Below are 14,350 nucleotides of genomic sequence, written 5' to 3'. Positions count from 1 at the left end.
TTATTGTTGTATTGTGGGAAAGAACCATAAGAAATGCATACAGTCAACTCTCACTAATTTGAATACCGCACATACGTTCTGGAGATCAAAAGATCAAAATTATAGGCAATTCGAAATGGTGAGAGTTGTTTGTAATGTTTGTTTGTTCCTATCTTTGTTTATTTGGACTTCTGGTTCCGGCACCTTGGGCTCAGTCGTGTGACTTTATGGCTCCTGCGGTATCCTCAAAGATAAGTTTCTCCTGATCGTTTTTGTCCGTTTATTTGTTTACTTGTGCTTCTAGTTACCCTGCGCTCGCGAAGCAAAAAGCGGGGTTAAGCAATCGGGTGCGTACGTGTGCCGTACGTGTGCCATGTGTGCATTTTTAAAATTCATTTTCTCGGCAACCATTGGTCCGATTGACACGAAATTTTACCATAGGAGCGCCTACGCCTGTAGAAATTTTTTATTCATAATTATGACATCGTCGGTCATCATCATAGGTACGGACTCCATCTTGGAAAAATGTTACACCTCTATATCTCCCAAACTGCTCAATGGAAAAAATGGAAACCAGGCTCATTGTCAAGCACTCCGCTTGGGGAATGAGATATGTTAATGATGATGTCATCGGCACCTTAATTATGACGTCATAATTTGACAAGTACAATGCTTGATTCGATCAGCATGAATTTTTTTTTCTCTGCAATTCTTGGTCCTATTGACACGAAATTTTCACCATAGGAGGGCCTCCTCCTGTAGAATATTTCAATGATTATTATGACGTCATAGGTCACGTGGTACAGGCGCCATCTTGGAAAAACTTCACACCTCTATATCTCTGAAACCACTCCATGGAAAAAATTGAGACCAGGCTCATTGTCAACTACTCCCCATGGGGAATAAGATATGTTGATGATGATGTCATCGGTGCCTTCGTTATGACATAATAATTCGACAAATACAACACTTATCCATCTGATCATTATTTCAAAAATTTCAGCAACTCTTGGTCTGATGGACGCTAAATATTCACCATAGGAGCGCCTCCTCCTTTAGAATATTTTAATGATAATCATGACCTCATAGGTCATGTGTTACAGGCGCCATCTTGGAAAAACGTTGCACCTCTATATCTCCAAAACTGCTCTATGGAAAAAATTGAAACGTGGCTCATTTAAAAGAAATCCATATGGGGAATAAGTGTTGTTAACGATGACGTCATTGGTGCCATAATTATGATGTCATAATTCGACAGGGACAACCCCTCGTCTGATCAGTATCATATTTATTGAGCATGATCTATGCAACAATTTTATTAGAGAATATAAATTTATGATGTCATTGCTCACATGATCTGGCAGCCATATTGGATCCAAAAAAGAGAAACTTTCAAAAACAGAAGAGTTGGCTCACACCAAGTTGACTGCGCAGGGTAAGTATTCTATGAATACCATATAGTTCAGTTTTGTTTTAAAATTCGTGCAAGTTTGTGTATTAGTCGGATCTTTCATACCGTGTTTTGAGGCCTACCCAGTTCCCTCATTAGTTGTTGTGTGTCCACGATCGTCCTTTCTCTGTACTACCTTTTATTTTCACCCCTAATTCCCCCCTCCTCCCCCACCTCTTGCGAGCAGGTGTTGTCTCGCCCCTCCCATTCTCTTTCCTCCATCTTTTCCAGCTGATTTCACCTTTATATCCACATTCTGTTCGTGAACTATTCACACTACTCCTTCACGATCTTTCAACCTTTCTCTTTTTTTACTCAAATCTGCCTTCACCTCACCTATAAAAAAAAAAAAATTATTAAGAAATATAAAAAGGAGTCCCTCCTCCTGTACCAACAAAATGCTTATATATACCTCCACCTTCCTTTGATCTCTCCACTCCACCTGGCTTGTTAATCTCCGATTCTTCTGTTCCTCCTTGTGAACCTGTTCTGCAATTCATCATCCCCTCAGCCTCCCTGCTTTCATTTCAGTGAATACCCAGACAGTGTTCAAGGTTTTGTTTTAAAATGTTTAAACTTCTCCTCCGTTGCATGCTCTCTTCTAGTATAACTCACTCTTCTTCTTCCTTTTCAAAAGGCTATCTTCAAATCACTCTTTCAATCATTCCGATTCAAAAAATTCAATATTACAGTTCTTCTTTTCTCCATTCTCTAAACTCACCTTTATTCCACCCCTCTTACAACGTTTTCAAACGTATCTCTGACTTGAAAATCTCAAGAACCCAATTTTGTTTTGGATGTTTGTATTTCATTAATTGTTCCTTTTTCACATCTTCAGTGATCACAAATCTCATCACAAATCTCAGTCAATGGTTCCCTCCTGCACTGGTACTTGCCCGTATCCTACCAAACCTATCTCTTACCAGCGTCCCACTCCATGTCCCCCGACCTATACTCCCTCCTACCCCCATTCCATCACTACCTTCCCTCTACCACACCCCTTCAAAACTCACTCCTCACCCCTCCCCTTCAAATCTCCCCCTCACCCCTCCCCTTCTAATCTCCCCTCCCCTTCAAATCTCCCCCATCCCTTCAAATCTCCCCTTCCCTTCAAATCTCCCCCTCATCCCTCCCCTTCTAATCTCCCCTCCCCTTCAAATCTCCCCATCCCTTCAAATCTCCCCTCCCCTTCAAATCTCCCCGCTCACCCCTCCACCTCAAATCTCCCACCTCACCCCTCCTCATCAAAGTTTTTTTTTTTTTTTTTTTTTTTTTTTTTTTTGTATACAAGATCGAGGCTCGTGAAAGAGCGAACATTAATCACACAGAAAGACAAACAGACACATAAAACAAATAACATCGGGAGCGGTAGACAAGATGGGGAGAGAGGGGGAAGGACACAAACACAACATTTGAGAGCAGGGACCGAGAGACATGGAGACATCGAGAGATCTGTGGGAGGGAGAGGGCTTTGGGGGGGAGGCATGTGAAGGGGGGGAGGCATGTGAAGGGGGGGAGGCATGTGAAGGGGGGGGGGGGTGGGAGAGGTATAAACATATGGACACTGCCAGGATTTCCAGGAAATAAGTTGGAATTTCAAACAAGGTGGATCTGGGGTGAATTAGTGGGGGTAGAAAAGATCAAGGTTATGGATGGGGGAAGATAAGAGATGGTGGTGAACAGCTGTTTTAAAGACCTGGAGGGAGGAGAGGGATTGAAGGGAGTGTGGGAGTTTGTTCCACAGGCGGGAGAAAAGAGGAATGAAAGAGTGAAGGTGAGCAGAGAGCCGAGATTTCGGCAGTTTAACCATCAGAGGGTTGCTGGCAGATCTTGTGCGACCTGTAGGAATATTTGGGGGACAGAGCACAGAGAGAGCTGGGGGAGCAAGGCCGGAGAGGAGTCGGTAGAAGACAGAAAGACCACCTACCTGCCTGCGGTGAGTGAGTGAAAGGCCCTCAGAGATAGCTTCATCGCGGGAGATTCCAATGATTTTGAAAGCTTTGGATTCAACAGCGTGAAGCCGAGCCAGGTGTGAGGCAGGAGCACCAGCCCATAGGGGAGAACAGTATTCCATTGAGCTGCGGATGAAAGCCTTGTAAGTGGTGAGGAGCTCAGGTGTGCCGAGGAAGGACTTCGCACGACGGAGGATGCCCAGTCGGCGACTGGCTTTGGAGGCCAGCTTGGAAATGTGGTTTTCCCAAGAAAGATCATGGCAGATAGTGAGACCCAAAAGCTTGAGTGACAGAACTTCTTGGAGAGGATTGTTGAGAAAGTAGATGGGAGGGTTGTCCAGTCGATCTTTTCGGAGAGACATAGTAAGAGAGTGAGATTTGGCAGGATTGAAAGACATGTTCCACTTGTTTGACCAGTCTGTGATTTTGTCCAGGTCTTCAGAGAGTGAGGAGGCTGCAGACTGCCGATCTGAGGGAAGAGGAATGGAGCGGCAGAGAGTGGAGTCATCAGCAAAGAGATAGAGAGGATTTTCCAGAGAGTCAGAGAGATCATTGATAAAGACCAGAAAAAGCACAGGGCCCAGCACACTTCCTTGGGGAACTCCAGCCTGAACAGGAAGGGGAGATGAGAGAAATCCATTCAGGGCCACACGTTGACTACGACCAGAGAGGAAGTCCGCAAGCCATGCATGGAGATTTCCATGGATACCATAGGAGGAGAGTTTGGTGAGCAGAGCTGGGTGCCAGACCGTATCGAAGGCACGTGATATGTCAATGGAGACAGCTCTGATTTCCTGTTTGGCATTGAGGACCTCCATCCATTGTTGAGACAGCAGAAGCAGCATGTCCAGAGTAGAGTGACCTGGTCTGAAACCAAATTGATGATCAGAGATCAAGCCATTGGAGAAGAGGAAAGATTTCATATCCGAAGCAATGATGGATTCCATGACTTTGCTGATAATTGGGAGCAGGCTGATTGGTCTGTAGTTGCAAGGATCTGTTTTTGCACCTTTTTTGTGTAAAGCGGTAATGTTAGCTGATTTCCAGGATGCTGGCAGATGACCTTGAGCAAAAGATAGGGTGAAAAGAACAGAGAGAGGGTGAGATAGAGCGGCAGAGCAGGATTTTAAGACCCGTGGGCTGATGCCGTCTGGTCCAGTTGCAGAATCAGAGTCGAGGTTTGACAAAAACTCCTCCACCTTGTCAGGAGAGAAGGACACAGAGTCCAGGAGCAGTTGGGTTCGACTGGGAAAGGTGGGAACAGAGAGAGATGGGTTTGGGACTAAGGATTTTGAGGCGAACACAGAGTTGAGGCATTCGGCTTTGTCACGTGCGATGTCAACTGTGTGGCCATTTGAGGTAAGGGAGGGGATGGAGGGGGAACAAACACCAGAAACGGATTTGACCAGACGCCACCAGGATTTGGAGGAAGGAGACAGGTTTGAGAGTTCATTCTTGAGTGAGGAGAGATAGTGCTTCCTGGCACTCCTGAGGGTAGACACACACTTGTTCCGAGCTTGGTGGAAGGAACTGAGATTTCCTTCAGTTGGATTAGCCTTCCAAGAGGCAAAGGCAAGTTGTTTCAGGGCAACTGCCTCACCACAAGATTCAGTGTACCATGGATGGGAGGAAGGGTAAGACAATTGAAGGCGAGATGGGATAAATCTGTGCATGAGAGAGATCAGTTTGCTTTGGAAGAATTCCCAGGAAGAATTGATGTCAGAGGCAGTGGAGATGGGAGACCAATCCAGACGATTGATGGCTGCTTGAAGACCGTCCCAGTCGGCCTGAGTGAAATGCCAGACTCGTCGACGCTGAGGAGGCTCTCTGAGAATGGCCAGAGAGATGTCCACTTTGACAAGCACATGATCAGAAGAACCGATTGGAGCAGAAGAAGAGCAGCAGACATTAGCAGGGAAGTTTGTCATAACCAAGTCTAGAAGAGAAGATACTCCATTGGCTGAGATCCGGGTCGGGAAATTGACAGATTGTGTCAATCCCAGTGAGTCACAGCAGTCCTTTGCTGAGGTGCCATGACTAGTGAGAGAGGAACCCACACCCAACCAGGTGGCATGATGACAGTTGAAGTCACCACATATGAGGAAGAGAGAGTTGGGATGAGTGGATAGAAGTTGGTCCATGTTGTCAGACATTGAAATGTAGATGGAGTCATCACTGTTTGGGGGACGGTACAGAACACATATGAACAAAAGGTGGGAGCGGAGAGGAAGCCGTAACCAGAGGTACTCCTGCGGGTGAGGAGGAAAGAGAGCAGTGCAAGGAGAGTGAGGAAGAGAGTTTTTGACAAAGATAGCCACCCCACCACCAGGCCGAGGCTCAGGTCTATCATACCGGAGGAGGGAGTAACCAGGAAGAGATATTAAGGAATCAGAGACATCTTGAAGGAGGAAAGTCTCTGTTAAGCAGATCAAGTCTGGATTGTCAGAAGCAACCTGTATGGAGAGATCAGTCAGGTTTGAGCGAAGGCCCCGGATGTTTGAGGTCCATACCGTTAATGAAGAGAGAGGGGGAGCATCGGGTACAGGACAGGGGAGGGGAGGAGTAGGGTAAGATGAAGGATGAGAGGGGGAGGTAGGGAGAGCAGTTGATAGTGTTTCAGATGTTGCAGAAGAGTTCCAAGAAAGGGAAGGATGAGGAGGATGAAAGGTTTGCTGGTGAAGGGATGCGGCACAGTGAGGGGTTGTTTGAGGGGGGGCAGAGGAAAGTAGAAGGTTTGGGGGGGGTGGAGGTATGAGATAGAAGGGAGACGAAGTGGGGAGGAGGCAGCTTGGAGGAGGAGGGGGGAGGAGAGAGAATTGGAGAGGAATGGTATGGGGGGAGAATTGAATGGGAGGGATTGGGGGGGAGTTTTGAAGGGCAGGAGTGAGGGGGGAGTTTAGGAGGGGAGGGGCAAGGGGGGAGTTTTGGAGGGAAGGGGAAAGGGGGGAGATCAGGAGTGGAGGGGCAAGGGGGGGGATTAGGAGGGGAGGGGCAAAGGGGAAGTTTAGGAGGGGAAGGGCAAGGGGGGAGTTCAGGAGTGGAGGGGCAAGGGGGGAGTTTAAGAGTGGAGGGGAAGGGGGAAGTTTCGGAGTGTAGGTGCAAGGGGGGGGATTTGGATGGGAGGGGCAAGAGGGGAGTTTAGAAAGTGGATGATTAATGAAAGACGAACATTGATAACAAATTGGGTTTGTTGTGATTTTCAAGTTAGCAATCCGGTTCAGGATGATGGAGGAGGGATGGAATGAATGTGAATTTAGACCATGTAGTGAGGGAGACGTATAAGATATTGAATTTCTTTTTTTTGAAGTGGAATGAGTTGGAGAGGAAATTGAGAAAAGCCTTTTAAATAGGAAGAAAAACAGCGTGTTGTAATATACCACTGAATAAAAAACAGAAGGGGAAAGGTTAAACATATTTAAAAATATTTAAACAGAACTATGAACAATCTTATATGCACAAAAATACCAACGGGGGGAGAGCCGAGAGGGACCACCACGAGTCACGTGAACAGGGCAAACGGTGGATGGCAAGGAGATAATGGGGGTGGGGCGAACAGCACACCTGGACAGAAAATACAGGATGAGACAACAGTACACGTGGAGAAAATAAAATAAATGTTTTTGGTTTTTTTTTTTTTTTGGGGGGGGAGGGGGGGTGGGGATTTAGAACGTTAGACAGTATTATGTTCGGGGTAGAAGGGAAAAAACCAAGAGCCAAGCAAAACACACTTAAGTTAACAAAACACCGACGGGGGTACAACTACAGGACAAGGCCACACACGAGGAGCAGAACACGATTAATTAAATACGAGTTACAGGAAATTCAAACCAAAACTAACTATAATCAAACAATATCACATGGACGATAAAATAACGAATTGAAATTTGACAATCTATCTGGGGAAATGGGGGAGAAACACGTGGTCGAAGAACGAACGAACGAATAAGAAAGAATAAACGAATGAGCACAGAGAAGGTAATGTCTTTTTTTTTTTGTTTTTTTGAGTTGAGATTTACAAAAGGAAGTAGGCTTTGGGGTGGAAAGACTGCGAAAACAGAGAACGAAAGTTATTGGATCACAAACGACAGGCGCTGAGAGAAAAACAAAGCCTCAAGGTTGTACAGTGTACACTGTACAGGGCCTCGAGACGACACGAATTAACGCGATTTTCAATACAGGTATGAAAGATTTGCACCGAAAATCTTTGACGGGACAATATACGTACATACACCATAAAAGAAATACAGTTATAACGAAAATACAAATTGGAACAATGACTTAACTTCGATTTCGATGGAGAGCGTGGAGACCTGCGAAAAAACGAACCGTCGCCAGCAAGACCGGAAACGGAACCAGGAATGGTATGGGGGGAGAATTGAGTTGAGTAAAGTAAAGTTGCCTCTTAACTCATCCACAAAGCTGCCCCCTCCCATTTCCTCTCTCTTCCAACTCTTTCCTCCACCCTCCTCATATTACTCCTCACTCTGCCTCATCCCATCACCACCTAGCCTTTTGTCCTCCTCCTCATCCTCTTCTCTCTCCTTGTTCTTCTACAATCTCGGACACGGTCAACTGCTTTCCCGACCTCCTCCTCTCCTCCCTAATCTTATCTTCCCCTATCCCTCCCCTCTCTTGCATCTGATGCTCCCCCTCCTTCTTCCTTAACGGTATGGACCTCAAACATCCAGAATCTTTGCTCAAACCTGACATCTCTCCATACAGGTTGTTTCTCACAAACCAGACTTGATCTGCTTAACAGAAACTTTCCTCCTTCAAGACATCCCTGACTCCTTAGTATCTCTCTATTTCTCACTCTCCGTGTACTGCTCTTACTCCTCCAAAACCCCATGAGTACCTCTGGCTACGGCTTCCTCTTTGCTCTCACCGTTTGTTCATATGTGTGCTGTACCATCCACCAAATAGTGATGACTCCATTTACACCTCGCTGTCTGACAACATGGACCAACTTCTATCCACTCATCCCAACTCTCTCTTCCTCATATGTGGCGACTTCAACTGTCATCATGGCCGTTGGCTGGGCATGTGTACCCCTCGCACCAGCCATGGCACCTCAACAAAGGACTTCTGTGACTCATTGGGACTGACACAATCTGTCAATTTCCTGACCCGAATCTCAGTCAACGGTACATCTTCTCTTCTAGACTTGGTTATGAGTTATGACAAACTCCCGTGCAAATGTCTGCTGTTCTTCTTCTGTACCAATCGGTTCATCTGACCATATGCTTGCTAGAGTGGACATCTCTCTGGCCATTCTCAGAGAGCCTCCTCAGCGTCGACAAGTCTGGCATTTCACTCAGGCCGACTGGCACGGTCTTCAAGCAGCCATCAATCATCTGGACTGGTCTCCCATCTCTACCACCTCTGACATCAACTCATCCTGGGAATTCTTCCAAAGTAAATTGCTCTCTCTCACAGATTTATCCCATCTCGTCTTCAGTTGTCATACCCTTCCTCCCATCCATGGTACACGGAATCTTGTGGTGAGGCTGTTGCCCTGAAACAACTTGCCTCCCCCTCTTGGAAGGTAAATCCAACAGAAGGTAATCTCAATTCCTTTCACAAAGCTCGGAACAAGTGTGTGTCTACCCTCAGGAGAGCCAGGAAACAATATCTCTACTCTCAAGACTGAACTCTCAAACCTGTCTCCCTCCTCCAAATCCTGGTGGTATCTGGTCAAATCTGTTTCTGGTCTTTGTTCCCCCTCCATCCCCTCCCTTACCTCAAATGGCTGCTACACACCTGACTCTGCACGTGAAAAAGCTGAATGCCTCAACTCTGTATTTGCCTCAAAATTTTGTGTCCCAAACCCGTCTCTCTCTGTACTCACCTTACCCAGTCGTACACAGCTGCTCCTGGACTCTTGTGTTCTTCTCTCCTGACAAGGTGGAGAGGTTTCTGTTAAACCTCGACTCTGATTCTGCAACTGGACCAGACGGCATAAGCCAACGGGTCCTAAAATCCTGCTCTGCCGCTCTATCTCACCCTCTCTCTGTTCTATTCACCCTCTCTTTTGCTCAAGGTCATCTGCCAGCATCTTGGAAATCAGCCAACATCACCGCTTTACACAAAAAAGGTGCTACAACAGATCCTTGTAACTACAGACCAATCAGCCTTCTTCCAATTATCAGCAAAGTCATGGAATCCATCATTGCTTCGGATATCAAATCCTTCCTCTTCTCCAATGGCTTGATCTCTGATCATCAATTTGGATTCAGACCAGGTCATTCTACTCTGGCCATGCTGTTTCTGCTGTCTCAACAATGGATGGAGGTCCTCAATGCCAAACAGGAAATCAGAGCTGTTTCCCTTGACATATCATGTACCTTCAATACGGTCTGGCACCCCGCCCTGCTCACCAAACTCTCCTCCTATGGTATCTATGGAAACCTCCACGCATGGCTTGCAGACTTCCTCTACGGTCGTAGTCAACATGTGCCTCTAAATAGAATTATCTTTTCTCCTCTTCCTGTCCAGGCTGGAGTTCCTCAAAGCAGTTTTCTGGGCCCTGTGCTATTTCTGGTGTTCATGATTGATCTCTCCAACTCTCTGGAAAATCCTCTCTATCTCTTTGCTGATGACTCCACTCTCTGCCGCTCCATATCTCAACCCTCATATCGGCAGGCAGCAGCCTCTTCACTCTCTGCAGACCTGGATAAAATCACAGACTGGTCAAACAAGTGGAACATGTCCTTTCAATCCTGACAAATCTCACACTCTTACTATGGCTCTCCGAAAATACCATCTGGAAAACCCTCCCATCTACTTTCTCAACAATCCTCTTGAATAATTTCTGTCACTCAAGCTTTTGGGTCTCACTGTCTGCCATGGTCTTTCCTGGGAAAACAACATTTCCAAGCTGGCCTCCAAAGCCAGTTGCCGTCTGGGCATCCTCCGTCGTACGAATAATTCCTTGGAACAACTGAACCATATCTCAGAGATGTATGGACCGATTTTGTTCATACTATGCACAATGACAATACATGATGGTGTTCATATGCACATAATTTTATTTCGCGATGCAATCAAAGATGGCTGACTGGTAGACTGGCGGCTAAACCACAAAAATTACGAGAACCACAGGAGCTCTAGCATTTTATGTCTTTTTCTCCATGTTCATTCTAATTCTTGCTTTTTCTTCTCTTTTATTTGTATTACTCTTTATTTTTCTTTATTTATCTATCTGTCTAGGGAGAAGTGAATTATTGCAGATTTCTTTTCTGCAAGGCTCACCTCATTGCCCGTGGATGGGTTGGAGGGTTGTGGAGCAGCAGCTGAAAGTTGAATCCTATCCATGTTCCTTCTGATGACTCCACTTTTGCCCTTTACTTCTTCAGGTTCCTCCTGATGACTCCACCTTTGCTCTTTACTTCTTCGGGTTCCTCCTGATGACTCCACCTTTGCTCTTTACTTCTTCAGGTTCCTTTTGATGACTCCACCTTTTCTCTTTACGTCTTCAGGTTCCTTCTGATGACTCCACCTTTGCTCTTTACTTCTTCAGGTTCCTTCTGATGACTCCACCTTTGCTCTTTACTTCTTCAGGTTCCTTCTGATGACTCCACCTTTTCTCTTTACGTCTTCAGGTTCCTTCTGATAACTCCAATGCAGTATTTGGTCTTCCATTTGATTGAGTTCAATACACTTGGCCCAGTGCTGCTGCAGGTTGGCTCTGCCCATCTTGTAGAAATCCTTGTCCTGCTTGTCGAGAAAGAATTCGACCACCACAATCACATAATTGTCACCAGCTCTTCCTTCAACTTGAGGAACCGGAACGGGACACCAGTTTAACGTTCATTCAAGGGCCGGCAAACACATTGATGAATCACCCTGCCTGTGAAACACCGGGATGACAGTTTATAGCTAGGTTGGGATTCAAACCCAGGCTAGACAACTTGGAGATGAGTGTGTGTACCTCTAGGCCATCCTGTTAGCCCTAGCAGATATATATGATGAATGGATAAGTGTAACGCTTTCCCATGAAGTTTTCAACAGTTATGATTCAATCGAATATAGACTAATAGAAAAGTGAACTTGCACAATCGAAGTACTGTAAAGCCAATGCTATCGAGGGGAATAAGGAATCTGATGCAACAACGCAGTAAATTGATTCAGAGCAAATGCAGTGCTCTATTTTAATCAGGTTAGCATTTACTCCAGTTCTTAAGTAACAAGAGGGCTGGCAGGATGGCCTACAGGTGTGTGCACTCACCTCTGAGCTGTGTAGACAAGGTTTGAATCTCGACGCAGCTCGGATTAATGATGGTGTCACTGGCCCCAATGTCCACCATGGCTTCACAAAATTCCCCCTCAATTTTGCATCTCACCCTCAAATTACCCGTGCCAATTTTTTTGCAATTTACTACTTTCACCAAAGGAGGGCGCTTCTCCACACACTTGCCAGCCGAGCATGGCCCTGTATGCTCGGCTTGTTCTAGTTTCCCAAACACCCTACGGCGGCAGGACCAGTCCTAGGCGGTGACCCTCTCCCGGAACCTGTGGTCCTTCGGGAGATCCTCTCCTCTCTGGGCTGTGAAACCTGTTGGGAGGTTGGGGCCTAGGTGGTTCCTGACAATACCGCTGCACTTGTCCTCTTCTCCCACACCTAAACCAAGCCCCCAGGAACGGACCCCTTTGGTACCCAGATGGAGCACCCCTTACTCCCGGGCCAACCCGACTAGGATCGGCCCGCCCCGATGACAAACCTGGACCACACCACTGTGACTTGCCCGCTGCAAATTTCCCCCTGGTCAAAGCTGACAGCTGGCGGCTGACCCCCCTTAGCATTCAGGTGATGGCCGATTCTTTCGGCTTCTCTTCCTGATCCCGTAGCTCTACCTGTCATACCGTCACAGGTGCCTTCTCTGATGTGCGGTTTGACCTCCTCAAAAAGGTCAGTCTCGCTGCGCACTCCGCTGCTTGGTGCACCGTGGCCGGGTCCTGCAACTCCACCAGAGTCCGGACCTCGGGGTCAGGAAGAGCCGCCATAAATTTCTCTATTGCCAGCTTGTCCCACGCCTGTGTTGGTAGGTCCATATACACAATCTTCACAGATTGGTAAATATCCTGAGCCAGCTCCTGCAATGTTTCACCAGGTTTTAACTTATGATGCAGCAGCTGCGCCCGGACCAGGTCGCATCTTGCACCCATCCCAAACCTTTTGTTCAAGGCGTTGCAAATGCCCTGACTCATGAATATTCCCTCTGGGACAACGTTAAGCACGTCTGCGGCTGCCCCCCGCAGTGTCGCCACTAGAATCCCCATGCGTTCCCGCTCTTCCCAACCATTTTTTTTTTATTTTTTTTTTTTTTTTTGTTAACTGAATCGAGGCTCGTGAAAGAGCTGACATTTACTTCACAAACAAATCAACCAGACAAACAAAATACCCAAAAAGATGGAGCGGAAGACAAGATTGGGAGAGAAGGGGAAGCACACAAACACAACATCCGGGAGCAGGGAGATGTGTGGAAGGGAGAGGGCCCAGGGGGAGGAGGCATGGGAAGGGGGGGGGGGGGGGGGAGGGAGAAGTATAAAACACAAGGACACCAAGGACTTCCTGGACAGAAGTTGGTATTTCAAAAAAGTGGAATTGGGGTGAAATTAGCGGGGGTAGAAAAGATCAAGGTTTTGGATGGGGGAAGATAAGAGATGGTGGTGAACAGCTGTTTTAAAGACTTGGAGGGTGGAGTGGGATTGAAGAGAGTGAGGGAGTTTGTTCCAGAGGTGGGAGAAAAGAGGAATGAAGGAGTGAAGGTGAGCAGAGAGTCTTGATTTTGGCAGTTTCACCATAAGAGGGTTGCAGGCAGATCTTGTGCGACCTGTAGGAATATTTGTGGGACAGAGCCCAGAGAGAGCTGGGGGGACAAGGCCAGAGAGGAGTCAGTAGAAGACGGAAAGACCACCAACCTGCCTGCGGTGAGTGAGTGAGAGGCCCTTGGAGTTAGCTTCATCGCGGGAGATTCCAATGATTGTGAATGCTTTGGTTTCAACAGCGTGAAGGCGAGCAAGGTGTGAGGCAGGAGCACCAGCCCAGAGGGGAGAGCAGTATTCCATTGAGCTGCGGATGAAAGCCTTGTATGTAGTGAGGAGTTCAGGTGTGCCAAGGAAGGACTTCGCACGACGGAGGATGCCCAGTCGGCGACTGGCTTTGGAGGCCAGATTTGAAATGTGGTTTTCCCAGGAAAGATCATGGCAGATAGTGAGACCCAAAAGCTTGAGTGACAGAACTTCTTGGAGAGGATTATTCAGAAAGTGGATGGGAGGGTTGTCCAGTCGGTCTTTTCGGAGAGACATCGTAAGAGTGTGAGATTTGTCAGGATTGAAAGACATGTTCCACTTGTTTGCCCAGTCTGTGATTTTGTCAAGGTCTGCAGAGAGTGAGGAGGCTGCAGACTGCCGATCTGAGGGATGAAGAATGGAGCGACAGAGAGTAGAGTCGTCAGCAAAGAGATAGAGAGGATTTTCAAGAGAGTCAGAGAGATCATTGATGAAGACCAGAAAAAGCACAGGGCCCAGAACACTGCCTTGGGGAACTCCAGCCTGAACAGGAAGAGGAGATGAGAGAAACCCATTCAGGGCCACACGTTGACTACGACGAGAGAGGAAGTCCGCCAGCCATGCGTAGAGATTTCCATGGATACCAAAAGAGGATAGTTTGGTGAGCAGAGCGGGGTGCCAGACCGTATCGAAGGCACGTGATATGTCAAGGGAGACTGCTCTAATTTCCTGTTTGGCATTGAGGACCTCCATCCATTGTTGAGAAAGCAGAAGCAGCATGTCCAGAGTGGAGTGTCCAGGTCTGAAACCAAATTGATGATCAGAGATCAAGCCATTGGAGAAGAGGAAAGATTTCATATCTGAAGCAATGATGGATTCCATGACTTTGCTGATAATTGGGAGAAGGCTGATTGGTCTGTAGTTGCTGGGATCTGTTTTTGCACCTTTTTTGTGCAAA

General features: G+C 46.9%; 1 protein-coding gene across 1 annotated transcript in view; it reads left to right on the top strand.

Moving 5' to 3' along the window:
- The window catches only part of LOC137437471 (MAP/microtubule affinity-regulating kinase 3-like), a 112,103-nt gene that overhangs the window by 74,956 nt on the left and 22,797 nt on the right, over positions 1-14,350 (top strand). The window lies entirely within an intron of this gene.

The sequence above is a fragment of the Myxine glutinosa genome, chromosome 12 (genome assembly GCF_964187855.1).
Source record: "Myxine glutinosa chromosome 12, kmMyxGlut1.1, whole genome shotgun sequence".
Taxonomy (NCBI): Eukaryota; Metazoa; Chordata; class Myxini; order Myxiniformes; family Myxinidae; genus Myxine; species Myxine glutinosa.
Note: the sequence above shows the minus strand (reverse complement) of the source record. Positions and strands in the feature narration are given on the sequence as shown.